At 40.8% G+C, this 25,865-nt stretch overlaps 1 protein-coding gene across 2 annotated transcripts in view; it reads left to right on the plus strand.

The window, feature by feature from the left end:
• The first annotated feature begins 856 nt into the window (after positions 1 to 856).
• The window catches only part of apba2b (amyloid beta (A4) precursor protein-binding, family A, member 2b), a 188,378-nt gene continuing 163,369 nt past the window's right edge, over positions 857 to 25,865 (plus strand). The window contains exon 1 of one of the 2 annotated variants that reach the window (XM_061887063.1): positions 857 to 1,013. The gene's annotated coding sequence lies outside the window, so the exon portion shown is untranslated. The remainder of the gene's footprint in view (positions 1,014 to 25,865) is intronic. The other variant, XM_061887065.1, reaches the window with a different exon arrangement.

Genomic DNA, 25,865 nt, shown 5'->3' on the forward strand with positions numbered 1-25,865 from the left:
TTATTTGATATGCCATTGATATTTTTTAAATGATTATTATAATTTGAAACTCGATTTTGCGTGTCACTATAAAGTTTTATACTGTAAGCCTTGCTTGTTCAAGATTCAATGCAAAACCTGTTTTGGTCCCTACTAAAAGGTTAATTTGTTCAACCTCGGCCCGCTGCTTTGTTCGGTTAAAAATTTTGGCCCACTCTGTATTTGAGTTTGACACCCCTGTATTAAATGAATACAGAATCGTTTTGGAATCGGAAAAATATGGTTTTTGAATTGAGAATCGCGTTGAATCGAAAAAAAAATATCGATATATAATCGAATCGCGACCCCAAGAATTGATATTGAATCGATTTGTGGGACACCCAAAGATTCGCAGCCCTATTATATATATATATATATATATATATATATATATATATATATATATATATATATATATATATATATATATATATATATATATATACATATATATATATATATATACATCCATCCATTTTCTACCGCTTATTCCCTTTTTTGGGGTCGCGGGGGGCGCTGGCGCCTATCTCAGCTACAATCGGGCGGAAGGCGGCGTACACCCTGGACAAGTCGCCAATATATATATATAGATATATATATCCATCCATCCATTTCCTACCGCTTATTCCCTTTGGGGTTGCGGGGGGCGCTGGTGCCTATCTCAGCTATAATCGGGCGGAAGGCAGCGTGCATCCTGGACAAGTTGCCACCTCATCGCAGGATAGATAGATAGATGGATAGATATCAGTATTGGTAGCGGCAAAACTGGCACTGTATCGACTTGTTACTAGACCGATACCAAAACCGGCAGTATCGTCCAAGCCTCTCTGGCAGCCAGACAGCCGCAGTGAGCAGCTTTAATACTATGCTGGTTCCGGGGCGGCACTACAGTCGGCTCCGGTACGCTCTCTGTCGCCGCGACGAGAGAGACACTTTGAGCCCGCCTGCCAGCACCACCCCGCACCCTTCTCGAAGGAACCGCTCCTTTCTCCCAGGTAAGACTTTTGAGCTTTTAATTCCACGTTATAACAGTGGAGTCATTCGTCCGTAAAAACGTCGACCGTGGGGGGCGTCAGTGCAGCGTAACCTCCTCATCCCGGGGAGCAATGGATGCTGATCCGCTCACTCAGTCAACGCTAACAATGGAGCGCGAACAGATGTGTGTCTGTTATCATAACACGCTGCCAGAGCTACCATGCCAACCACAATCACCTTCTTTAGGTCCATAGTGGCTCTTAAGATTCATTTTCATATTGATGACTCCTTTATTTATTCTTAATCAATGCATCAGTGCTTGGGCTCCAGAGCTCATTGACTTATCCAGCACGCCCCCACACACACTTGTGAGATGGATGGATGCATAGTTGTCAGTGTCACATAGTGTCAGACTCCACACACTAAGTCAGTCTTGTATCAAAAGGTGCTTATAATGTCCTGCAGCAGACCTGGGTAAATTAAGGCTCGGGGGCCACATGCAGCCCGTTGAGCTTTTCAATCTGGCCAGCCGGACATTCCCAAATCATTATTTTTGTATCTTTAAAGGCCTACTGAAATGAGATTTTCTTATTAAAACGGGGATAGCAGGTCCATTTTATGTGTCATACTTGATCATTTCGCGATATTGCCGTATTTTTGCTGAAAGGATTTAGTAGAGAACATCCACGATAAAGTTCGCAACTTTCGGTGCTAAGAGAAATGCCCTGCCTCTACCGGAAGTCGCAGACGACGACGTCACATGTTCGATGGCTCCTCAAATATTCACATTGTTTTTAATGGAAGCCTCCAACAAAAACACCTATTCAGACCGAGAAAACGACAATTTCCCCGTTAATTTGAGCGAGGATGAAAGATTCGTGTTTTAGGATATTAATAGCGACGGACCAGAAAACAAACAAAAAAAAAAACGCGATTGCATTGGGACGGATTCAGATGTTTTTAGACACATTTACTGGGATAATTATGGGAAATTCCTTATATTTCTATTGTGTTACTAGTTTTTTAGTGAGTTTATCAGTACCTGATAGTCTGAGGTGTGTGTCCACGGGTGTCTTGACGCCAATGTCTCAGGTAAGTCGACGGCAGCTTTATGGACGGGGCAAGCTCAGCTGATTTCCTGTAAGAAGCGACTTTTTATCACGATTTTCTCACCGAAACCTGCTGGTTGACATTCGGTCGGGATCCAGGTTCGCTTGACCGCTGTGATCCATACTAAAGTTTCACCTCCAGGAATTTTAAACAAGGAATCATTGTGTGTTTGTGTGTCTAAAGGCTAAAGCTTCCCAACTCCATCTTTCTACTTTGACTTCTCCAATATTAATTGAACAAATTGCAAAAGATTCAGCAACACAGATCTCCAAAATACTGTATAATTATGCCGTTAAAGCAGACGACTTTTAGCTGTGTGTGTGTGCAGCGCTCATATTTCCTTAAAACCCGTGACGTCACGCGTACACGTCATCATTACGTGACGTTTTCAAGAAAAAACTCACGGGATATTTAAAATTGCAATTTAGTAAACTAAAAAGGCCGTATTGGCATGTGTTGCAATGTTAATATTTCATCATTGATATATAAACTATCAGACTGCGTGGTGGGTAGTAGTGGGTTTCAGTAGGCCTTTAAATGAAAGAACAAATTAATAGTGTTGCTACCTTTTTGTAGTAACACTTGTGCTGCATACTTCGCATATTGCTGTTGTCTGCTGAATATCTTCCCACTTGAAGCCTAACCACCAGATGATGGATCCCCTGCTCTTTATTTGGGGCATTTATTGTTCTTCCTCCATTTGTGATCCGTTTCACAGATTTTCTCTCTTGTATTGTCACAAGCTCCGCTCCGCTTGTACGACCTCTCAGCTAACGTTAGCCATGCTGCTACCTCTCTGGTCGGCGAGAGCGTATGACGCTAGACGCGCAACAGTATGTGACGTATGTAAGAAGTCGGGCTTGTTTTCCGTCTCTGTGAGAAGGAGACACGAGAAGGAGTGAGAAACGCCTGTAGTGTAAAGCCCGCAGCTAAAAGCAACTGCGTGAGAACATATAATCGAATATTATGATATAGTAATTTTCTATATCGCACAGAGACAAACCTGCGATATATCGTTTATATCGATATATCGCCCAGCCCTAGACTATATCTTGATATCCGAGTATACGATCTCACGCAGTTGCTTTTAGCTGCGGGCATTACATTACAGGCTCTTCTCGCGCTTTCCTGTCTCTCCTTCTCACGGACAAGTGCACCTTCTTACACGTGTCACATACTTTCACGTCATACAACACAGTATAGAATGGAATAGAATAGAATAGACATTATTGTCATTATATTTGCATATGACTCCAATTTAAGGTGCGGTTGTGGGAACAAATATGAGGTAAAATAAATAATACAAGAGGTAATAAAGTAAACTAACAATTGAAATAAACAGACTACTATCCAATAAAAAACAACAAGCAATCCTGTACAATATACAAAACACTATAGAAATACAAAATACTGTACAATATACAGAACAAGACAAGAGTACCGAAGTAATAATAATCAGTGTCGGACATATTGCACTCCAAGAGTAGTATTGCACAGTAGGGTATTAGGGCAGGATATTGTATAGGAGTGAATTATTATTATTATTATTATAAGTTAGAGTTCAACATGGTGACAGCTCTGGGAAAAAAGCTGTCTCTGAGCCTGTTTGTTCTTGCTTTGATGCATCTGTAGCGCCTGCCTGATGGTAGCAGGTGGAAGCCAGGGTGTGTATGACGTGACAGAGAGGTAGCGGCATGGGTAACGTTAGCTGTGATGCTAGCAGAGCTGTGCGAGTGGTAATACGAGAGAAAGAAGGTGCGAATGTGGTAACAAATGAAGGAAGAATTAATTCCCCAAAAAAACAGCAGGGGGTCCATCGTCTGGCGGCGGTTTGCTGACCTGTCTCAGCGCAGAGATGTCCCCAATCGATGCACAGGCGAGCGGTCCACCCCGGGTCCCGATTTTGGACAGCCAGCACTTCATCCGTGGCCATCGAACCTGTGCCCCCCCCCCCCCCCCTCCACGAGGGAGAGGGGGGCAGAGCAGAAAAGAAAAGAAACGGCAGATCAACAGGTCTAAAAGGGGGGTCTATTTACAGGCTAGAGTATACAAATGAGTTTTAAGATTGGACTTAAATGCTTTTACTGAGGAAGCATCTCTAATTGTTGCCGGGAGGGGATTCCAGAGTACTGGAGCCCGAATAGAAAACACTCTATAGCCTGCAGACTTTTTTTGGGCTCTGGGAATCACTAATACGCCGCAGTTCTTTGAACGCAGATTTCTTGCCGGGACATATGGGACAATACAATCAGCAAGATAGGATGGAGCTAAACCGTGTTGTATTTTATACGTAAGTAGTAAAACCTTAAAGTCACATCTTAAGTGCACAGGAAGCCAGTGCAGGTGAGCCAGTATAGGCGTAATATGATCAAACTTTCTTGTTCTTATCAAAAGTCTAGCAGCTGCATTTTGTAACAACTGTAATCTTTTAATGCTAGACATAGTGAGACCCGAAAATAATACGTACAGTAATCAAGACAAGATGTAACGAACGCATGAATGATGATCGCAAAATGGAACAAATTTTAGCCATATTACAGAGATGAAAATAATAATAAATACAAATATATCAGTATATAAACTTTATATATAATATGTAAATATGACATTTATGTTATATTTCATATTGCTACTACGGTACATTTTTAGTCTACTTTATACCTGCATTATCCTTTTCATGCTTTTTCTTCCCATCCTTTGAAACTGAGCTACTGTGTGGAACAATTTCCCTTGTGGATCAATAAAGTTTGTCTAAGTCTAAGTAAATTTATGGCCTGATTTACTAAGAGCCAAATACCACCCACTAAACAGCGTGTGTAAACTACAAAATTGTGTGTACTATTAGTGGGAGTGTTGCATGTGCTCTACTAACACTGCAGGTGCAATTGAAAAGTGGAGCAGTCTGCCCTATTTAACTGAGGGTTTTGCTTGTACTATACGGGGGCATCACCACGGAGACACTCATTTACTGCACATTATTGTTGTTCTGATACCAATATTTTAGTACCAGTATCAAAATTATTTTGATACTTTTCGGTACTTTTCTAAATAAAGGGGTCCATTAAAAATTGCATTATTGGCTCTATTTTAACCACAAATCTTATGGTACGTTAAACATGTTTCTTATTGCAAGTTGTTTGTTCCAAAATAAAATAGTGAACATACTAGACAACCTGTCTTTTAATATTAAGTAAGCAAACAAAGGCACCTAATTTAACTGCTGACATATCCAGTAACATATTGTGTCATTTTCCATTCTATTATTTTGTCATAATTATTAAGGACAAGTGGTAGAAAATGGATTTTTAATCTACTTGTTCATTTACTGTTGATATCTGCTTACTTTCTCTTTGAACATGTTCTATCTACACGTCGGTTAAAAAGTAATAATCACTTATTATTCTGTTGTTTGATACTTTACATTAGTTTGGATGATACCACAAATTTGTGTATCAATCCGATACCAAGTCGTTACAGGATCATACATTGGTCATATTCAAAGTCCTCATGAGTCCAGGAACATATTTCCTGAGTTTATACACATAATATGAATTTTTTAAAAATGAAAGAAGATGCTGTGATGCCAAAAAATATGGACATAAACAAAGTAGTATCGACTAGATACGCCACTGTACTTGGTATCAATACAGTGGATGTGAGGTGTGGATCCACCAATGACGTTTGTTTACATTTCAAGTACTTTTTAGAGGTGGTATAGTACCGGACATGATTCATTAGTATCGCAGTACTATACTAATACCGGTGCACCGTACAACCCTACTGCATATTAATATTATCATGCTCCTACCTTTCAAACATGCAGGAGACATCCACCACTTTTATGGGCATTTTAGAAGTAGCCGTTTAGTGCACAATTAAACCACTTTTAATCAATCTCTTTTTACCACAGAGGGTGCGCTCATTGGAAAGAGGCTGCACTTGCTCGACTCACGACGCAAAAAAATCTATTTTTAAAGAAGTTTTTTTTTATTTAAGAAATATTCTAAAAATATATATTCTATGTGAAATAAACGAACGTCATTAAATACTAAGGGAAGCCCAAAACCTATCAATTAAATATGTTTTAATCAGCCCCTTAGGTCCTCTAGCAGCTATGAAATCATAAAATGATTTTGCTGTATGGACCAAGTTTATAATATTTTTTTATTTCTGATTTCCGTCTGTCCACTGTTCCGATCTTGCAGCTGTGTGTGGAACTGTCACTTTGCATGTCCTTCTGACACCTGCAAAACAAAAGGCAAACTAGTGCTCGCAAAACAGTGATGAGTGTTGATAAATCAAACTGTGCATGCTAATTAATTACGTTTGCATCCTCTCCTTCCAGAATTGTGGGCATTTTGATGAACAATATTCTGCAGATTGACTAAAACAGAGACGCAAGATGGATTGCACAATTCTGCTCTCTTAACAGACGCAATCCACTTTGCACACTAGAGTTGGGGGAAATAATTGATTTTTAGACGCATCGCAATTCCGGACATTGACCAGTATAAAATCGATTAATAAACATCAACAATCGATAATCAATATAAATCAATGTAAATAAAGTAATGCAGAGAGTTCTGAAATTTGGCTGACGACAGCAAACCACCTCACCGAGTGATCCGACCAGCTCCTTTATTATAGAGCACTTATGTTCCAGTTTTGCACATATTTACATTATTTTTCAAATGTGATAGAAATTAATTTAATTGTTTCTTATTACAAATGCACTGTTTCTAAGAGTTGCAAAAAAAAACCCCGCTTACTTAGTAAAATGAAAAACAAGGTAAAACTGCATCAATATTCTGTACATTAAAGGCCTACTGAAATGAGATTTTCTTATTTAAACCGGGATAGCAGGTCTATTCTATGTGTCATAGTTGATCATTTCGCGATATTGCCCTATTTTTGCTGAAATGATTTAATAGAGAACATTGACGATAAAGTTTGCAACTTTTGGTCGCTAATAAAAAAGCCTTGCCTGTACCGGAAGTAGCAGACGATGTGCACGTGACGTCACGGGTTGTAGGGCTCCTCACATCCTCACATTGTTTATAATCATAGCCACCAGCAGCAAATGCAATTCGGACCGACAAAGCGACGAGTTCCCCATTAATATGAGCGAGGATGAAAGATTTGTGGATGAGGAAAGTTAGAGTGAAGCACAAAAAAAAAAAAAATGCGACGGCTCCAGGCGACCACAATGTGAGCGATACAGATGTTATTAGATACATTTAACAAGGATAATTCTGGAAAATCCCTTATCTGCTTATTGTGTTAATAGTATTTTAGTGAGATTATAAAGTCATACCTGAAAGTCGGAGGGCTGCAGTGAACGCCAGTGTCTCTGAGAGAAGCCAATGGAGGAGCCAAGATCACAGCTGCCTTTTTTGACAGCTACAGGAGGAGGTCGCATAATCCACTCAAGTCTTCAGTAAGAGCCGACCTAATATCACAATTTTCCCATCCAAAAACTTGCTGGTTGATGTAGAGAAACATGTTCGACTGACCGCTCTGTGTTAAAGCTTCACAACAAACAAAGAAACACTGGCTGTGTTTCGGTTGCTAAAGGCAGCTGCAATCCACCACTTTCCACCAACAGCATTCTTCTTTATAGTCTCCATTATTAATTGAACAAATTGCAAAAGATTCAGCAACACAGATGTCCAAAATACTGTGTAATTATGCGATGAAAAGAGACACCTTTTAGCCATAAGTGGTGCTGGGCTAATATGTCCGCTACAACCCGAGACGTCACAAACACGCGTCATCATACGCGTCATCATTCTGCGACGTTTTCAACAAGAAACTCGGCGGGAAATTTAAAAAGTAATTTGGTAAACTAAACCGGCCGTATTGGCATGTGTTGCAATGTTAATATTTCATCATTGATATATAAACTATCAGACTGCGTGGTCGGTAGTAGTGGGTTTCAGTAGGCCTTTAATTAAATGTGCCTCAATAATCGATTTTTGATCGAATCGTAGCTCTTGAATCGTAATTGTAATCGAGTCATGAGGTGTCCTAAGATTCCCACATCTACAATGCATGTGTTGAGTAGATCAGCTTTGCATGTGCTATTAGATGTGCACGTGTTTTAGTATGTGCAAACCTTTAGTAAATCAGGTCATTTAACTTACAGTTGTGTAAATGTCACAATGACTAGCATCACATCTCCCGTCCAAAGGCAAAACCCAGTAACTCAAGCAGCTTACTTACGGAACACATTACAATATCGCATATACTTATGTAAAGCATATCACCTAGTAACTCCAAAATTATTATCAGCTCAGTTTTGACCAAAATTGAGTTACTGGGTTTTGCCTTTGGACAGGAGACATAGCGTTGGGGGGGGAAAAAAAAAAAAAAGAGTCCTCTTCACTTTCTCCCAGCTTGTGAAACACTTTAAATACAGTTTTGTTTTGGCGGTAAGAAATCCAACTTCCTTATCTCACAAAAAAGCATCTTCATTACTAACTTCTGGCCTCTCTTTCAAATGTACGCTGTTAAAGAGATGCATGATTGGATATATTTCTTACTTGTCCCCCTTATCTATAAGACACAATTAAATATGATTGGATTACTCATTTTTATTTCAAAATGTCAGCTAATTTTGTTGTCTTAGTCAATGTGCATTTGTTTCGATTCGCTATCGTCTTATTTTCATGAGGGGAAAATTGATAACCACGATGAAAATTATTAGTCAACAAAATTGACGCTGGTGTCGGCAAACAATCAGTTTTTAGATGCTTTAGTTTTGGCCCCTTTACAAAAAACAGTAAAATACAAATATCAAAAATGTACACTGCCCATGAAAAAAAAATGTGGTTAAAAAAAAGTTATTCATTGATGGCAGAAAAATTGCCTGATGCTTTTAATCAAAGTTTTAGTAGTTTAATGTGGATGAAAAATTTTACTTCGAAACAACATACTGTCTTTAGTAAGATGATGAAATGGCTAAATATTTCGAGTAAAGTTTGTGATTTTATGAATCATTCTTGTATGTTGTCTTTAGTCATTAGGGATGTAACGATATGAATATTTCATATCATGTTTATTGTCACCAAAATTATCCCTGTTATCATAATTATCATGGTATTGTTAAATCAAGCTCAAAAAGTAATTATACACACACACATTTTGATAGATTTTATTAAATAACAAAAATAAATAGTACCACTGTTAGAAAGCCCACAATTTTGCATGTATTGTGTTTTTATGCCTCACTGATAAAAGTGTTCTGGCGAGCTCTGTCGTATCCTATTCTGCTCAGCAGTCCTTCAACGCACCGTTAAACCACCTTTGTCTCTTTCCCGTAGTAGTAGTAGAATAGTAACGGTAAACGGTATAATAATAAACCGCGATAAATTTACAGACGGTTAGTAATACCGTTTAAATGTTTAATTACCGAAAAAACGTCATTTATTAATGCATTTTAGGCAACACTGTTTACTTCCTGAAAACTGAAGCGCAGCAGCGCTTGCGCATGCAGACTTGCGTCGTTAGGCCCTAGAAAACATGGCGGCGGAGATTACACAGACTTTGCATTGAAAATGTTCCCGAGTTAACGGAGCCGATCGCTTTGTTTCACTTCATTTCAAGCGCTTCTACTTCCTTGGAGTCTCAGTGTGCGTTTAAGAGTGCACTGCTGTTAGAGGAGACACATTTGGTGTTGCGGTTTCATTTTTAAAGTGTTACGTTAAAGCGAGCGCCAGTCTGTCTGTGAGTTTGTCAAAATGCTGTTATTAATCATGGTTTTTTGATACATTTAATTGAAAACGATAATACTAACAGTCAGGAATTTTACAGCTGTTATCATTTATATTGTTTATCGTTACAACCCTATTTGGCATTAAGGTTGCACCTATCGTTTATTTTAGTAAATGAGTAATCAATTAGTTTGTTTGATTAACCGGATAAAAACTAACTTTATAGCCTTAATTTTATTTTAAGGAAAATAGTTTTTGTTCTTTTTTTAAATTATTATTATTATTATTAGTAGTAGTAGTAGTAGTAGTAGTATTATTATTTCCTATTATATTAATTGATGTAATTGAATAATTGTTGAAGACGTAGTTGTGTTTTAAAATAGAAAACATACCGGTAGCTTTAATTTTGCTTTTTGAGTTGAATGACTAATGTATTTATGCAAATAGTGGGCAGATATCAAAAGCTTATACTTTTAGTTGATCATTTACAATCATGATTTATTAAAATGTTTTATTTTTTTACAGGGAACTTAGACAGCCATATTACAATATGTTTGTGAGTAAAGCCTTTTTAGTGGATGTATTAATATAAACAATGATTGCTTGTAGTGCATTTCAAGACGATATTTAGTATAACAGTGAAGAGCGGGGGGGTAAAGTGAGGAAGAAATTGATAGCCAAGACCAATAGAAAGTGAGGGGCCCACACTTATATATGTCAAAACCAACAAGGCTGCAGGGAACGTACACAACATGCTGTCATGCTGAGAGTGGGTTGCCAGGTTGTATTCTCCACATTGTTCCCATTGGGACCCCTATACATCGTCACACCTTTTCACTGCCATCTCTTCCTCTTCATCATCTTTTTGTGAATGTCTCGCTCTCCTACTAACTGGATGGTATACGGCACCTGCACTCAAGGACAAACACCTTCTCTTTATCCTACAGCCGCAGCATGAATACAATTCATTCATGCTGCGGCTGTAGGATACGAAATTGGACTCCAGGCCAGAAGGCAAAATAGTCTAACAACCTCCAAACTCTGCCGTGCAATTTAGACATTGTGGACTATTTGTAAACACAATCAATAACCTTAACAGAAGCTGCTTAAACTGTACTCATTACCGGTGTGATAATGCAAATGTCTGCCACAGCCACAGGGAACCTATTTAGTCATTATGTAATAGGATGCGTGATGCATTCTTATAAGCTTAAGTGCTGAATTTTATATGGCTCTGAGTTTTTCACTCTGCTTATAATGTTTTGTGGGTGTTGTATACTTACCTTCACTTTTTGCTGAATAGTCAGAAAACATTCCAGTGTGGAAATCATTGTACCGTAAATTCTGGACGAGAAGGCGATACTTTTTTTCCTATGCCTTGCACCCTGTGGCTTATGAACCGGTCCGGCTATTTTATGGATTTTGTTTCGCTTATTGCCATAAAGTTTTGAGTTCAAAAGTTTATTTTAAATCCAAGCAGAGGACTGAAATGGTTTGTTATTGTTGGTGCTTTGGCGCTATCTTTTGCCTCAAACCGAATGTAAAATGGTCCATAGCGCTTCTGCTCGAAATGATTCATCATTCATTTAATCCAAGCATAGTTTGTAAGTCTAAAACAATCCTACCTACTAATTTGTTCAATGTGTGATATCCGTAGGAGTGTTTTCATGTATATTTGTCCGTGCTATTTTAATGTAATGTAGCTAGCGTCGTTGGCATTAGCTAATTTGCCAACACATCTATGAGTGTCTGTGTTATAGTATTATTAATTTACAACGCCATTCTTTTTGTATTGTTTCAGTTTCGCAAATTCGTCAGTTAATTCACCAAAATGTCACCGTGGAGTTATTGAGTCTGTTTAGCTGATTAAAAAGCTAGCTTACGCAGCTGGTGGGTCCATGATGATGACTTCTATTTTGTTTGATCAGCCGTTTCACTGCTGTGTTGGAAAACACATAGTTTGGAAACAATTAAGGCATGCAAATAAACATTTACGAAATATTTCTGCATAAATAACATATTTCACAGCGTATATGTCTGCGGCTTGTATCTGCAACTCGATGAGGCTAATTTATATACAATTCTTTTTTCTTCTAAAATGTATATTGTAATTCCTCTCGATGCATTCTATAATCCGTAAAATACAGTATATTGAAATACTGCCATATATAAAAAATCCTTCTTTTGTATTGATTATTTGGGTTTGTCTATAGAGCAGACAAAATATAGAGCACAGGTGTCAACGCATCATTTTACACATTCCTGCCTAAATATTTTACATTGCTCGCCGCATCCTTTAACCTCTTAAAGCCCAAACTGTTTGTTTTCATGTTTCGTTTTTTTTATTTCTCTTTGCTATTTGGGCTTATTGGACCCTAATGAGAATAAAAACAAAAAGTTATCTTTTGATATGATGTACTTAGTCCATAAGTACACAAACGTGTACTTCATGTGGAGTGACATGCTAATTTTTATTTTTACACTTTTTTTCCCCAAATTCCATTGTATGTTATACTCTTCTGACACCACCAGACAGCAGTATATGTGTCCATATGTCGACATAAGACCCCAATTCAGTAGTGTACACAATTTTGGGAATGAAGTGAGTGAAGTGAATTATATTTATATAGCGTTTTTCTCTTGTGACTCAAAGCGCTTTACATAGTGAAACCAAATATCTAAGTTACATTTAAACCAGTGTGGGTGGCACTGGGAGCAGGTGGGTAAAGTGTCTTGCCCAAGAACACAACGGCAGTGACTAGGATGGTGGAAGCGGGAATCAAACTTGCAACCCTCAAGTTGCTGGAAAGGCCACCAAATAAGAGCTAAAAAGGTGCTGTCCACGCATGTGGCCACTAAGGCCTTTTTAAGGTTGCCACATCATTTTATGTGGCCAGCTGATAGGTCACCTTTATTTATGTGGCCCCCGCCACATCATTTTATGCAATATGCCACATTATTTTGTGTCCCGTCATGTCATTTGTGACCTGCAAAAAAAGGTGGGACATAATAAAGTACTTTCTGACAAAATGTTCAATTTTGATGAAAAAATTAACTGCCTCCAATGATATACCTTTATATATTATATAATCTGATCCTGCAACAAGCAAGGCTAGTTATCCATCCATCTGTTATTAAAAATATAAGTAATCAAAAAGTGTTCCAATGCAAATTGTGTAATGAGGCTATTATTCACTTACCGTAATTTCCGGACCATTGGGTGCACCGGATTATAAGGGTTTACTGCTGATGAATGGTCTATTTTACATCTTTTTTCCCATATAAGGCTTATGTTTTACAGATCATCTTCAAGCCGCTCTCTGACAGTCGCTTCCGGATGCGCCGTTTTGTGGGCAGTCTTATTTATGTGGCTCACCTTCGACAGCATCTTCTCCCCGTCATCTTTGTTGTAGCGGTGTAGCGTGCAATGACGGGTGTGGAAGAATGGTCAAAAGATGGAGCTAACTGTGTTAATTTAAAGTTAAAGTTAAATGACATTCAGACTTTACTTAAATTAATAACGAAGCAGCATCTCCCTATCCCGAAACAACAACAACGCCTGAAATGTGTTGCATGAAATACCTCCCTAATGACTAAAGTTCCTTGGGTGAATAATGTAAACTCACCACACCGGTATGTTTTAGCGCTTTCATGTCGAGTTTACTGACAGATATAAGTAAGAACTTTTCTCTACTTTATATTACAAATGGCAACAGCAGAGGATGAATGTCCCATAACAAGAAGATAGAGAAAAATAATTTATGATTTAAGATTTATGAAAATCCCAAATACAGATCAGTAGGTACCAGAAAGTAAGAACATTTGCTAATGTATAAACAAAACGCAAGATGTCTTTCCTTATACACACACCATAATAATACACCTATGTTGAATCACTGTAAAAATCCATCAAGCGGTGCGGCTTCATAGCTTACCAAAGTTGTACTAAATAATTTTGATAGCTTTCTGAGTAATGTCTGCCATGATCTATGTTTACAATGGAACATATAAAATGTTGGTGTTGTTTACTTGAGTCATACTGGCATCATATTGCAGTCTACACATATCTCTTATGTTTAACTGCTATCTACTGGTCACACTTATCATTGCACAATGTACAAATAAATTTGCTCCGGGGTCAGCAAGCAAAACCAGAATTATTCCGTACATTAGGCACACCGGGTTATAAGCTGTCAAGTTTTGAGAAAAATAATTTTAAGGGTTCCTTAAAGTCCAGAAAATATGGTATATATTTCACTGTTGCATGTGGCCCTTTGAGGGCAGCCCTAATTATAATGTAGCCCTCAAAAAAACTAGACACACCTTATCTAGAGTTTCAATCATTATTTCTGCCTTGATTATGTTTCTGTGTGGTCAGGGACGAAATTTGGATTTTACAATCGGGGGGACACAATTGGCTTACGTACAGGGGTTTGGGGTATAGTTTGAAGAAAATTGCAAACACTTCAGCTGTAATTTGCCTTCTTATTCTTTGTGCAAGCCTTAGTCAGCAACATAACTACCAACTCCTCTTGTTTAAAGGCCTACTGAAACCCACTACTACCGACCACGCAGTCTGATAGTTTATATATCAATGATGAAATATTAACTTTGCAACACATGCCAATACAGCCTTTTTAGTTAACTAAATTGCAATTTAAATTTTCCCGAGAGTTTCTTGTTGAAAACGTCGCGGAATGATGACCTGTACGCGTGACGTCACGGACTGTAAGGAAATATTAGCGCTGCGCACACACACAGCTAAAAGTCGTCTGCTTTAACGGCATAATTACACAGTATCTTGGAGATCTGTGTTGCTGAATCTTTTGCAATTTGTTCAATTAATAATGGAGAAGTCAAAGTAGAAAGATGGATTTGGGAAACTTTAGCCTTTAACCACACAAACACACGGTGATAACTTGTTTAAAATTCCCGGAGGTGAGCTTTCCTATGGATCAGAGCGGTCAAGCGAACATGGATCCCGACCAAATGTCAACCGGCAGTTTTCGGTGAGAAAATTGTGGTAAATAGTCGCTTCTTACCGGAGATCAGCTGAGTTTGTGCCGTCTATACAGCTGCCGTCGACTTCCATCAGACACTGGCCTCAAGACACCCGTGGACACACACCTCAGACTATCAGGTACTGATAAAATCACTGAAACACTAGCAACACAATAAAAAGACAAGGGATTTCACATAATTATCCTAGTAAATGTGTCTAAAAACATCTGAATCCGTCCCAACGCAATCGCGTTTAGTTTTTTTTAACTTGATTTTTTTTTTCTAGTCCGTCGCTATCAATATCCTCAAATATGAATCTTTCTTCCTCGCTCAAATTAATGGGGAAATTGTCGTTTTCTCGGTCCGAATAGCTCTTTTTGTTGGAGGCTCCCATTAGAAACAATGTGAGGACGTGAGGAGCCCTGAAGGGATGACGTCACCGTCTGCGACTTCCGGTAAAGGCAGGGCTTTTCTATTAGCGACCAAAAGTTGCAAACTTTATCGTCCATGTTCTCTACTAAATCCTTTCAGCAAAAATATGGCAATATCTTGAATTGATAAAGTATGACACATAGAATGGACCTGCTATCCCCATTTAAATAAGAAAATCTCATTTCAGTAGTTCTTTAAATGTTTTATTTAATCGTATTTGTGATTCATATTGCCGTGTGGAGTTCAACGGGCTTCTATATAGCATCTGACCACTGCGTGCTGTCAAACACTATCGCCTTGGCAAGAAGGCAGCACCCTCAGAAAGCCAATGAATGAGTTCTGAGGCGGTCTAAACGACAAGCTTCAGCCTGAGCAGCTGTTGTCCGTCTGACGCTAATGTTTGATTTTTCCTCACTCGATATATCATTATTTAAAAGTGCAGGGGACATGTCGCCAATGTCTGCCCTATTTCATCCATAAGTGGGGGAACTTGGGTCTCCTTTGTCGTTGGTAACCAACGTAGTCGACAGTGACAATCAAAGGTTGGCGGAGAGTGGAACTATCTGGAATGTTCTGCAACTCACAACAGTCACTTTTATTGCAAAGTTGAGCCACAATCTGACTTTGTGAACAAGTCTATGCTTTGGACACACACCTATTTGAATATTGGTGCCTGTCTTATGTTCTGAGTAGACCACTAATAAAAAATATGCTAAAGATTAATTCCAGACTGTATTAATCAGTCAGGTACAAGGAAGCATTTCTCTACCACTCTGTACCAACTAACCTTTGTGGGCTCCAAACAGCGAAGCTGTTGTTTTTTTTCTTGAAATGTCTGTGATGGATAAGATACTGAAGCTATTGTTGTGCAAGTCAAAAAGACACCAAGCCAAAGTGCACATCCTGCATTATATGCCCAAATGCAATGTATTGGGAACAATAAGATACTTGTCCACATTAAACAAAAGCAAACAGAGTTCTGTAATGTGACTCAGAAAGAGCCCTGGGCTGTTGCTGAAAGTATGCGTTGAAAACGTACAGCTGTGAATTTGCATTTTTCAACTGAACTAAAAAATGCAGTCAATATTTGCACTTCATTAATAATAACATTTTCCAGTGTTGCCCTAGTCGTGCAGAAAATAAATGACAGTCAGAAAAGTCTCTCTAAAATGCTTCTATTGTATGTTAACAATGTTACATTCCTGTTAATTAATAGCAGAGCTTTGCAGAGGTGTGTAGCATGCTGCAGGATAACATCTACCGTATTTTGCCGGACTATAAGGCGCACTTAAAATCCAATTAAAAATCTGTCAATATGTTTTAGTGCTACTTTGGTAAGCTACGAAGCTACACCGCTTGATTGAACTTGAAACATTATGGCTACCATAGTCAGACCTGCTGTGCTTTATCAATCCATCCATTTTTCCTCTGCTTGTCCATCTTGGGTTCGCGGGTGGTACTGAAGCCTATCCCAGCTGCACTCGGTCAAAAGGCGGGGTACACTCTGGAGAAAACATAGTTATTATAGTGTGTGTGTATAAGGACTCCAAAATGGTACCTATTAGGAGACATGTTACCTGCATTTAGTTTCACACTATTATGCTAAACAAACTTTTTTTGTCTGGCGTTTTTATTTGCAATATTGTGAAAAACCAACTTTTATCTATTGATACCTGCTCATGTGTTTTTGGGATCTGCATAAGTCCCGAAAATCTGCGCGTGTGCCCTATTTTGTACAGTAATCCGCGCCAATGCCGTAGTCATTGACATCTTTGTGTTTCTCTACCCTCTTGTTGTGGGGGCATTCATTCTCAATGCAAAATAGCGTACAGTTGTAACTTATATCTGTCAGTAGACTTGCTATGGACGCACAAACAACTACCGGTACAACAAATATGATGGAGAAAAGACGCTGTCGAAGTGGAGGCACGTAACTTGGACTGCCCAGAAAATGGCGCATCATGAAGAGACGGTCAAAAAGCAGCTTGAAGATGGTCTGTAAAACATAATACGTGCAACATTTGTGCAAATAAGCACCATTGCATGTTATGCAGACCACAAGGATTTGTTTTAAATGTGGAAAAAAATCATAATATGAGCCCTGTGGAGGAGGGCGTGGCCTGCGGCCCTGCATCAGAGCGGGGTGTGCCAGGACCGGCTTCGAAGACCGCGACAGGTGTGTAGATGGCCCAAGTAGGCCTTGTTATCTAATCACCTTTCGCCTTTATTAGCAGCAGCCATGATGAGACGATTAGTTGGAGTTGGAAGTGCTGCTGAGCGACACGGACTGAGAGAAAGACACTTTGCTGAAAAGCAGAAGTCTTTGCACCATTTTAGGAATATAAAACAGTGTCATACCCAGAATTCCGGGCTCTCCTTGCAGTGTGTGGTGGTCTGAAGAACCCAATGGAGTGCAACCTCTACAAGCCCGTTAATGCGGTGCACCTTTTGTATAAAAATAGATCTGAATTAACCCTCTCATCGGCAGTGCGTCAAATAATCCTGTGCGCCCTATGGTCAGAAAAATAATTCATTGCTGCCAACCAAACGATGTGAGCTAATCTCGAGTGCCTGTGTAAATTAAGATGCCTGTTTTTGCACTAAAGTAACCCAAGTTTCACTTTGACCAGATGCTTTTTGGCTGTATTTTTGACCACTCTTCTTTGCAATATTGGTTCATTAAATAGTTCGCTTTTCTGGCACGGACATGGTCTACACCTGTTCTGTTGGGTTTGGAGCTTTGGGGAAAAATATTCAAGCATATGAAATTTCTGTGAAATTTCTGTATCTTTAAACACGTAAAAATATCACTTTTTTTTTTCTTCTTTTTTAATGAAATATCCATAAAAATGTGACCTTAGAATAATTTGTTGAATCCTGGCCTCAACCGCAGGTACTCGCTGTTCCTCTTGCCTAAACGCCACACTGAGTTAGAGTACGAGGAGACGATCAGGAGCACTGAAACAAGCTCACTCAATTCTAGCTAACTACATCTATTAGTTTTCAGAACCACAGCGTGGATGGCTGGCCACGTTGCTGCTAATCATGTTTGGATGATTACAATCCAAACACTGTTAGTTCCGAACCAGTTGTAGTTCTAGAGGGTTTATTAGTAGCCAGGTAGAAGATATGTTTTTGACTTGAGTGATTGTATTTTACCTAAGTTGCTACAAGATAGAGTTGCCAAATGGAAAACATTTTCTAAGTTCTTTGCTTGCACGTCATAGAACTTTATATTACATTTTCAATTATAATATTGTTAGTAAATTATCTACTAAAAAAGTATATGGTAAATTACATTGGGCAGGTAACCGTCAAAAACCCAAAATAAGTTGGTAGATGAGAATAAATGTCAGGGTAAAATATAGTGTGGAAATGAACACAATTGCAGGAAATGTAGTATTGATTTTCAACATTTTCTTTTCGGGTTTGCATGGTAGCACTTTGTGCTGATAGAAATGTTCCTTTTTTCCTCTCAATTTTCCCCCTTTTTTTCTCAAAGAATGCTCGCATCCCTGGACATTTCAGAAGCTTAATTATTGCCTGCATTATCTATTCCAAACCCAGTTTTTGATGTGTCTTTAGTAGAGCTGGGCGATATGGCTCAAAATTAGTTTTTAATAGTTAAAATAATATTTTTTTATAATATATCAAAAGTAAGGACCAGAAGAAAAGTATATTAGATTTAAGTATTTTCATTTGAACTGTAACCTTCCTCTGATTATAATCCCCTCAGCGATCATGGCAGATAGCAAAGGAAATGTCAACACAACCATGGAAAACACTTAATCAATGTAAACAAAATTCTAAAATCACATTGAACACTTAATATAAATCTCTTTTAAAAAGATGCAAAAATAAGAAACATGTAAGAAATGCTTAATAAAATGTAAAAAAATAGTGCAAAGTAGGGCTTTTAAGTATCGTGATATTTTTAGGCCATATCGCGATGCACATATATATGTATGTTGCCTGAGCCTTGAATTAACAATTAATACATATAATCACAGCAGTATGATGATTCTATGTGTATACATTAAAACATTCTTCTTCATACTGCATTAATAGATGCTCATTTTAAACTTTCATGCAGAGAAGAAAATCACAACTTTAAAAAATCACTATTTCATACGGTGTTGATCTGGAAATGTTTGCCTCGGCATTTTGATGGTGTGGAGAAGTTGACATGCGGTGTAAGCACTCTTCATTCTCTAGCGGGTGACTTTTCAAATGATGCTACATATTAGCAGTTATGCTACTTTTTATAGCAACGCTTTTGCCCCACACTTGACAAAATACGGTTATCTGTTCGACATATTACACTTGAAACCAAACCACCGCCCGACGATGGACCCACTGCTGTTTTTCTTGGGAATTAATTCTTCCTTTATTTGTTACCAGATTCGCACCTTCTCTCTCTCTCGTATTACCACTCCGCTAGCATCACAGCTAACGTTAACCATGCTGCTACCTCTTTGCTCCGCGAGGGCATATACAGTGGGGCAAAAAAGTATTTAGTCAGCCACCGATTGTGCAAGTTCTCCCACTTAAAATTATGACAGAGGTCTGTATTTTTCATCATTGGTACACCTCAACTGTGAGAGACAGAATGTGAAAAAAAAATCAGGAATTCACATTGTAGGAATTTTTAAGAATTTATTTGTAAATTATGGTGGAAAATAAGTATTTGGTCAACCATTCAAAGCTCTCACTGATGTAACGAGGTTTTGGCTCAGAATCTCACAATACATGGTCCCATTCATTCTTTCCTTAACACGGATCAATCGTCCTGTCCCCTTAGCAGAAAAACAGCCCCAAAGCATGATGTTTCCACCACCATGCTTCACAGTAGGTTTGGTGTTCTTGGGATGCAACTCAGTATTCTTCTTCCTCCAAACAAGACAAGTTGAGTTTATACCGAAAAGTTCTATTTTGGTTTCATCTGACCACATGAGATGCTCCCAATCCTCAGCTGTATCACCCATGTATCCATTTTGGTATGTGACGTATGTAAGTTTGTGTGCTTGCTGTCCGTGAGAAAGAGAGACAAGAAAGAGTGAGAAGAGCCTGTAGTTTAATGCCAGCAGCTAAAAGCAACTGCGTGAGAACGTTTACTCGAATATCACAATAGTCATTTTCTATATCACACAGAGACAAACTTGCGATATATCGAGTATTTCGATATATCGCCCAGCCCCAGTGCAAAGTGTAAAAATGTAAACAAAAAGAAACTTCAGAAGAACCATTTCTGGCATTAATGATCTTGATGGGGACAAGAGCTTTGCATAATTAACAGACCACATTGGTCTGACTACGGTCCACTTTCAAAAAAAATCCCAAAAAACTGACACTTTCAAGGTGGATTTTCCTGTTTGACAATTTTTCACTCTCTGCAGCACTCATTTTTAGTTTCTCTTCTCACTTCTATGCAAAGAATAAACAACGAGGCAACAAGATGGCGCAAGCAAACATGATAGTTGATACTGTTACCTGACTGGCTGTTAGAGTATCAATCCCATCCATCTTCCGTCCGCTTATCCGAAGTCGGGTCGCGGGGGCAACAGCCTAAGCAGGGAAACCCAGACTTCCCTTTCCCCAGCCACTTCGTCTAGCTCTTCCCGGGGGATCCCGAGGCGTTCCCAGGCCAGCCGGGAGACATAGTCTTCCCAACATGTCCTGTGTCTTCCCCGTGGCCTCCTACCGGTTAGACGTGCCCTAAACACTTCCCTAGGGAAGCGTTCGGGTGGCATCCTGACCAGATGCCCGAACCACCTCATCTGGCTCCTCTCGATGTGGAGGAGCAGCGGCTTTACTTTGAGTTCCTCCCGGATGGCAGAGCTTCTCACCCTAAGGGAGAGCCCCGCCACACGGCGGAGGAAACTCATTTCGGCCGCTTGTACCCGTGATCTTATCCTTTCAGTCATGACCCAAAGCTCATGACCATAGGTGAGGATGGGAATGGAGATCGACCGGTAAATTGAGAGCTTTGCCTTCCGGCTCAGCTCCTTCTTCACCACAACGGATCGGTACAACGTCCGCATTACTGAAGACACCGCATCGATCCGCCTGTCGATCTCACGATCCACTCTTCCCCCACTCGTGAACAAGACTCCTAGGTACTTGAACTCCTCCACTTGGGGCAGGGTCTCCTCCCCAACCCGGAGATGGCACTCCACCCTTTTCCGGGTGAGAACCATGGACTCGGACTTGGAGGTGCTGATTCTCATTCCGGTCGCTTCACACTCGGCTGCAAACCGATCCAGTGAGAGCTGAAGATCCCGGTCAGATGAAGCCATCAGGACCACATCATCTGCAAAAAGCAGAGACCTAATCCTGCGGTCACCAAACCGGAACCCCTCAACGCCTTGACTGCGCCTAGAAATTCTGTCCATAAAAGTTATGAATAGAATCGGTGACAAAGGACAGCCTTGGCGGAGTCCAACCCTCACTGGAAATGTGTTCGACTTACTGCCGGCAATGCGGACCAAGCTCTGGCACTGATCGTACAGGGAGCGGACCGCCACAATAACACAGTCCGATACCCCATACTCTCTGAGCACTCCCTACAGGACTTCCCGAGGGACACGGTTGAATGCCTTCTCCAAGTCCACAAAGCACATGTAGACTGGTTGGGCAAACTCCCATGCACCCTCAAGAACCCTGCTGAGAGTATAGAGCTGGTCCACAGTTCCACGACCAGGACAAAAACCACACTGTTCCTCCTGAATCTGAGGTTCGACTATCCGGCGTAGCCTCCTCTCCAGTACACCTGAATAAACCTTACCGGGAAGGCTGAGGAGTGTGATCCCACGATAGTTGGAACACATCCTCCGGTCCCCCTTCTTAAAGAGAGGAACCACCACCCCGGTCTGCCAATCCAGAGGTACCGCCTCCGATGTCCACGTGATGCTGCAGAGTCTTGTCAACCAATACAGCCCCACAGCATCCAGAGCCTTAAGGAACTCCGGGCGGATCTCGTCCACCCCCGGGGCCTTGCCACCGAGGAGCTTTTTAACTACCTCAGCGACCTCATCCCCAGAAATAGGAGAGTCCACCACAGATTCCCCAGGCACTGCTTCCTCATAGGAAGACGTGTTGGTGGGATTGAGGAGGTCTTCGAAGTATTCCTTCCACCTATCCACAACATTCGCAGTTGAGGTCAGCAGAACACCATCCGCACCATACACGGTGTTGATAGTGCACTGCTTCCCCTTCCTGAGGCGGCGGACGGTGGTCCAGAATCGCTTCGAAGCCATCCGAAAGTCGTTTTCCATGGCTTCCCCGAACTCCTCCCATGTCCGAGTTTTTGCCTCAGCGACCGCTGAAGCCGCACACCGCTTGGCCTGTGGGTACCTGTCCACTGCCTCCGGAGTCCTATGAGCCAAAAGGACCCGATAGGACTCCTTCTTCAGCTTGACGGCATCCCTCACCGCTGGTGTCCACCAAGGGGTTTTAAGATTGCCGCCCCGACAGGCACCAACTACCTTGCGGCCACAGCTCCGATCAGCCGCTTCGACAATAGAGGTGCGGAACATGGTCCACTCGGACTCAATGTCCAGAACCTCCCTCGTGACATGTTCGAAGTTCTACCGGAGGTGGGAATTGAAACTTTCTCTGACAGGAGACTCTGCCAGACGTTCCCAGCAGACCCTCACAATGCGTTTGGGCCTGCCAGGTCGGTCCGGCATCCTCCCCCACCATCGCAGCCAACTCACCACCAGGTGGTGATCGGTAGAAAGCTGCGCCCCTCTCTTCACTCGAGTGTCCAAAACATAAGGCCGCAAATCCGATGACACAACTACAAAGTTGATCATAGAACTGCGGCCTAGGGTGTCCTGGTACCAAGTGCACATATGGACACCCTTATGTTTGAACATGGTGTTTGTAATGGACAAATTGTGACGAGCACAAAAGTCCAATAACAAAACACCACTCTGGTTCAGATCCGGGTGGCCATTCTTCCCAATCACGCCTCTCCAGGTTTCACTGTCGTTGCCAACATGAGCGTTGAAGTCCCCCAGTAGGACAAGGGAATCACCCGGGGGAGCACTTTCCAGTACTCCCTCGAGTGTACCCAAAAAGGGTGGGTACTCTGAACTGCCGTTTGGTGCGTAAGCACAAACAACAGTCAGGACCCGTCCCCCCACCTGAAGGCGGAGGGAGGCTACCCTTTCGTCCACTGGGTTGAACTCCAACGTGCAGGCTTTAAGCCGGGGGGCAACCAGAATTGCCACCCCAGCCTGTCGCCTCTCACTGTCGGCAACGCCAGACTGGAAGAGGGTCCAGTCCCTCTCGAGAGAAGTGGTTCCAGAGCCCTTGCTGTGCGTCGAAGTGAGTCCGACTATATCCAGCTGGAACTTCTCCACTTCACGCACTAGCTCAGGCTCTTTCCCCCCCAGTGAGGTGACGTTCCACGTCCCAAGAGCTAGCTTCTGTAGCCGAGGATCGGACCGCCAAGTGCCCTGCTTTTGGCTGCCGCCCAGCTCACATTGCACCCGACCTCTATGGCCCCTGCTATGGGTGGTGAGCCCATTGGAGGGGTGACCCACGTTGCCTCTTTGGGCTGTGCCCGGCCGGGCCCCATGGGAACAGGCCCGGCCACCAGGCGTTCGCCATCGTGCCCCACCTCCAGGATGGCTCCAGAGGGGGGCCCCGGTGACCCGCGTCCGGGCGAGGGAACTCTGGGTCCATGTTTTATCTTCTTCATAGAGGTCTTCGAGCTGCTCTTTGTCTGATCCCTCACCTAGAACCTGTTTGCCTTGGGAGACCCTACCAGGGGGCATAAAGCCCCCGGACAACATAGCTCCTAGGATCATTGGGACACGCAAACTCCTCTACCACGATAAGGTGGCAGCTCAGAGAGGAGGAGTATCACTCCCACCGGTCAGAAATCCCCTTCTGCATTGTTAAGTTACCAGAGAGCGAGTGCTTTTGTTCATGCAACCAACCTTGCTTCACAAACTACGTTTTTTTCCGACAAAGAAAAAAATATATATAAAGCATTATTGAACACATTTTTCATTGATATCAATTATGTGTCTATTGTTATGATTCGAGGTGAAATTGGAGAATTTGGAGGTAATCCTTTGTCTGCCACCATGCTTAATAATTGGTACAATGTTTTTAGATTTTAAATGTTTACCTCAAGAGTTTTTAGATTTTAAATGTTTACCTCAAGAGTACATAGAAGGGGTGTTTTACATTTCACTCCATGACAGGTAAAACTGGCTTCAGTGTTGACAGTAACACGGGTGATCCAGTAGTTTCCAGTTTATGGCAGGCTTATGGTTCCTTGGTTGTTCTAGAACACTCGAACCAATGTCCTTTCATCTAAAGGGTGACAGTATGGGTCTTCTTGGCAGTTGAAGTGGAACACATCCACATAGGTTGGACTTAGTTATTTGAAGTGATGTTCTTAGAAACTGCAGTTGTTAATAGATGGGTCCAATCGGAAACTGTAACATTCACATTGATTTTAAAATCCCCTTGGGTAGTGGTATTCCTTAGTAATGTAATATGTGCACATCCTTTTCGTTGCTTTAATTGCATTTTCATGTAAATGAGTGAGTCTAAATCAGCTTCACGCTGACAAATCACATTGGGAGTAAAGCGAACATAAATGAAAGAAAGACCAAAGAGTTCACTTGTGCAACAGAGCCTCGAGGAACACATTCATACCTGCATTAATTATGGACAACATTCAAGAAGAGAAGCATTGAAAAATAACCCTGTTTCAAATTCATCAATTTGTTTGATAATAATTGCACAATAATCATAACATCGGACAGATAAGTCCAAATAATAATAATTCAAAAAACGCCGCGATGAGGAAAGACAACCTTTTTTGCATGCTATTTGCACCGAATGTTCTGCAAACATTCCGCAAGGAGGGAAAAACATTGAGCTTCAGCATATCAAACCTTCACATAAACTTGAAACATCAGCAGGGATACTACAGGGTTTTTAAAGCCTGGGTATATGCCTGCGCTGCTAAAAAAATCTGCCCCAAAGCCGGCTACAAAAAAAAGTTCCCAATACTGCAGCTGTCAAGAAATAATACAGTGTATCTGATTTTTTAAGCATTGTCAAAAAATCTTTTGCAATATTGAGTATTTATAAACTGCACTTCCATGCATTCCAGTACAGTTAATCTATAGCTATGTGCACATGGACACATTTAATTGGATTGAAAGCCTAACCTTTATAAAAATGCTTCATGTAAACACGCCATTTAGAATGGTCCGACCCGATCAAAATCGGATCAACATTTTTGTCAAGATGGGGGGGTCACAGCTTGCTGCGAGGTCGTTCTCCCAGGAAGGCAGACGGACTACTCGGGTAAAAACATGATTTAATCTTGAATCTCAAAAAGGTGAAAACAAAACGGCGCACAAGGCGAAAGCACAATTTGACGCATAAAACAAAACTAACAGACTGAACTATGGACATGAAACAAAAGTAGCTAACTTTGGCATGAATAAACAAAAACTTACTTGGCATTGCATGAAACAAGCAAGACTTACTGTGGCAAGAACAGAGCATGAAACGATCAATGACGCCAGGACGACTGACAGGCAAAGACGAGCTTAAATACTGCCTCTGATTAGTGCTCTGGAA

This window comes from Nerophis ophidion, linkage group LG25, assembly GCF_033978795.1.
Source record: "Nerophis ophidion isolate RoL-2023_Sa linkage group LG25, RoL_Noph_v1.0, whole genome shotgun sequence".
NCBI classification, from domain to species: domain Eukaryota; kingdom Metazoa; phylum Chordata; class Actinopteri; order Syngnathiformes; family Syngnathidae; genus Nerophis; species Nerophis ophidion.